Consider the following 4,421-nt stretch of genomic DNA (forward strand, 5'->3'; position numbering starts at 1 on the left):
TCTTGAGTTACCGAGATACCGAGTCTGATCGGAATGTCTTGGGAGGAGGTCTATTCCTTCGTTGACCGTGAGAGCTTGTCATGGGCTAAGTTGGGACTCCCCTGCAGGGATTGAACTTTCGAAAGCCGTGCCCGCGGTTATGGGCAGATGGGAATTTGTTAATGTCCGGTTGTAGATAACTTGAACCTTAACTTAATTAAAATGAATCAACCGTGTGTGTTACCGTGATGGCCCCTTCTCGGCGGAGTCCGGGAAGTGGACACGGTGTTGGAGTAATGGTTGCGCAGGTTGTTCTCTAGCTTCTCGCTCATGCTTTGCCTCCTCTTCTCGCTCTCTTTTGCGAATAAGATAGCCACCATATATGCTAGTCGCTTGCTGCAGCTCCTCATACATTTTCCTTATCCTTCCTATAAGCTTAAATAGTCTTGATCGCGAGGGTGCGAGATTGCTGAGTCCCTGTGGCTCACAGATACTATAACTCCAGATGTAGGTCCAGGTGATTCTGCTCCAGGTGACGAGTACGAGCTCACGTGGGAGTTTGACGAGGACTCTCAGCGTTATTATGTTTCCTTTCCCGATGATCAGTAGTGGTGCCTAGTTGGGGTTCGATTCAGGGCCTTGTCGCATGTTGGGTTTTCTTCTATTTTGGCGCCGTAGTCGGGCCATGAGTGTTTGTATGATGGATGTTATTTATGTACGTTGATGTGACATGGCGAGTGTAAGCCAACTATGTTTCTCCCCCTTTTATTATGCTTTACATGGGATGTTGTAATGATTGCCTAACTTGCGACATTGCTTTCAATGCGGTTATGTCTCTAAGTCGTGCCTCGACACGTGGGAGCTATAGCCGCATCGAGGGCATAACAGGAACCCCCAAGCTTAGGATTTTGGTTGTCCTTGAATTTTACCTTGGGGTGCCTTGGGAATCCCCAATCTTAGGCTCTTGCCACTCCTTATTCCATAATCCATCATCTTTACCCAAAACTTGAAAACTTCACAACACAAAACTTAAACAGAAAATCTCATGAGCTCCGTTAGTATAAGAAAACAAACCACCACTTAAGGTACTGTAATGAACTCATTATTTATTTGTATTGGTGTTAAACCTACTGTATTCCAACTTATCTATGGTTCGTAACCTCCGATACTAGCCATGGATGCATCAAAATAAGCAAACAACACACGAAAAACAGAATCTGTCAAAAACAGAACAGTCTGTAGTAATCTGTAGGTTTAGAATACTTCTCTAACCCCAAAAATTAAAAAATAAATTTCTGGACGTGAGGAAATTATCTATTAATCATCTTAAAAAGAATCAACTTAATCGCACTCTCTAGTAAAATATGGCAGCAAATATCGTGAGCGCTAAAGTTTCTGTTTTTTACAGCAAGATCGCAAAGACTTTCCTCAAGTCTTCCCAAAGGTTCTACTTGGCACAAACACTAACTAAAAGCATAACCACATCTAAACAGAGGCTAGATGAATTATTTATTACTAAACAGAACCAAAAAGCAAGGAGAAAAAATAAAATTGGGTTGCCTCCCAGCAAGCGCTATCGTTTAACGCCCCTAGCTAGGCATAAAAGCAAGAATAAATCTAGGTATTATCATCTTTGATATGCAATCCATAAGTGGCTATCATAATAGATTCACAAGGTAATTTAATTTTCTTTCTAGGAAATTGTTCCATGCCTTTCCTTAACGGAAATTGAAATCTAATATTCCCTTCTTTCATATCAATAATTGCACCAATCGTTCTAAGGAAAGGTCTACCAAGAATAATGGGACATGTAGGATTGCAATCAATATCAAGAACAATAAAATCTACGGGCACATAATTCCTATTTGCAACAATAAGAACATCATTAATACTTCTCATAGGTTTCTTAATAGTGGAATCCACGAGGTGCAAATTTAAAGAACAATCACCGAATTCATGGAAACCTAACACATCACACAAAGTTTTCGGAATCGTGGAAACTCTAGCACCCAAATCACATAAAGCATAGCATTCATGATCTTTAATCTTAATTTTAATAGTAGGTTCCCACTCATCATAAAGTTTTCTAGGGAAAGAAACCTCCAATTCAAGCTTTTCTTCATAAGATTGCATTAAAGCATCAACGATATGTTTAGTAGAAGCTTTATTTTAACTATAAGCATGCGGAGAATTTAGCACGGATTACAACAAGGAAATACAATCTATTAAAGAACAATCATCATAATTAAATTCCTTGAAATCCAAAATAGTGGGTTCATAGCTATGTAAAGTTTTGACCTCTACAATCCCACTTTTACAAATTTTTGCATCAAGATCTAAAAACTCCGAATCATTGCGACGCCTTTTAACTAAAGTTGACTCATCTCTAGTACCATCATTATCAAGATTCATATTGCAAAACAAAGATTTAATAGGAGACACATCAATCACTTTTAGATCTTCATCCTTATTATCATCAAAACTAGAATAACACGCTTGCACAAAGCAATCCTTTTTAGCATGCATCCTAGCGGTTCTTTCTTTGCACTCATCAATGGAAATTCTCATAGATTTGAGAGACTCCTTGATATCATGCTTAGGTGGAATAGATCTAAGTTTCAGAGAATCAACATTAAGAGAAATTCTATCCACGTTCCTAGCCAACTCATCAATCTTAGACAGTTTTTCTTCAATCAAAGCATTCAAAATCTTTTGCGAACTAATAAATTCTTTAATATTAGATTCAAAATCAGAGGGCATCTTATTATAATTTCCATAAGAATTGTTGTAGGAATTACCATAATTATTAGAGGAATTACTAGGAAACGGCCTAGGATTAAAATTACCTCTATACGCATTATTACCAAAATCGTTCCTACCAACAAAATTCACATCCATAGATTCATTATTATTCTCAATCAAAGTAGACAAAGGCATATCATTAGGATCAGAAAAAACACTATTATTAGCAAACAATTTCATAAGTTCATCCATCTTTCCACTCAAAACATTAATTTCTTCTATTGCATGCACCTTTTTACTAGTAGATCTTTCAGTGTGCCATTGAGAATAATTAACCATAATATTATCTAGGATTTTAGTAGCTTCTCCTAAAGTGATTTCCATAAAAGTGCCTCGCACGGCTGAATCTAAAAGATTTCTAGAAGCAAAATTCAATCCGGCATAATTTTTTTGTATAATCATCCAAAGATTCAAACCATGAGTAGGGCAATTATGTATCATTAATTTCATCCTCTCCCAAGCTTGTGCAACATGTTCATGATCAAGTTGCTTAAAATTCATAATATCGTTCCTAAGAGAGATGATCTTAGCGGGAGGGAAATACTTAGAGATAAAAGCATCTTTGCACTTATTCCATGAATCAATACTATGTTTAGGCAAAGAAGAAAACCAAGTTTTAGCACGATCTCTAAGCGAAAACGGAAATAGCTTCAATTTAACAATATCATTATCCACATCTTTCTTCTTTTGCATATCACACAAATCAACAAAGCTATTCAGATGGGTAGCGGCATCTTCACTAGGAAGGCTGGAAAACGGATCTTTCATGACAAGATTCAGCAAAGCAGCATTAATTTCATAAGATTCAACATCGGTAATAGGAGCAATCGGAGTGCTAATAAAATCATTATTGTTGGTATTAGAAAAGTCACACAATTTAGTATTATCTTGAGCCATCGTTACAAACAATCCAACACACAAGCACACAAGAAGCAAGCAAAAAGAGACGAATGGAAAAGGGAAGGGGAATGGAAAAAGAGGGCGAATAAAACGGAAAGGGTGAAGTGGGGGAGAGGAAAACGAGAGGCAAATGACAAATAATGTAATGCGAGGGATAAGAGTTTGTGATGGGTACTTGGTATGTCTTGACTTGTGGTAAATCTCCCCGGCAACGGCGCCAGAAATCCTTCTTGCTACCTCTTGAGCACTGCGTTGGTTTTCCCTTGAAGAGGAAAGGGTGATGTAGCAAAGTAGCATAAGTATTTCCCAGAGTTTCTGAGAACCAAGGTATCAATCAGTAGGAGACTACACGCCTATCCCTCGTACCTACACAAACAAATAAGAACCTCTCAACCAACACGATAAAGGGGTTGTCAATCCCTTCACGGTCACTTAAGAGAGTGAGATCTGATAGAGATAATAATAGTAAGATAAATATTTTTGGTATTTTTATGATATAGATTGAAAGTAAAGATTGCAAAGTAAAATAGATTGGAAACTTATATGATGAAAGATAGATGATACGTCTCCGTCGTATCTACTTTTCCAAACACTTTTGCCCTTGTTTTGGACTCTAACTTGCATGATTTGAATGGAACTAACCCGGACTTACGCTGTTTTCAGCAGAATTACCGTGGTGTTATTTATGTGCAGAAACAAACGTTCTCGGAATGACCTGAAACTTCACGGAGTAACTTTTT

Source organism: Triticum aestivum, chromosome 5A (assembly GCF_018294505.1).
Source record: "Triticum aestivum cultivar Chinese Spring chromosome 5A, IWGSC CS RefSeq v2.1, whole genome shotgun sequence".
NCBI lineage: Eukaryota > Viridiplantae > Streptophyta > Magnoliopsida > Poales > Poaceae > Triticum > Triticum aestivum.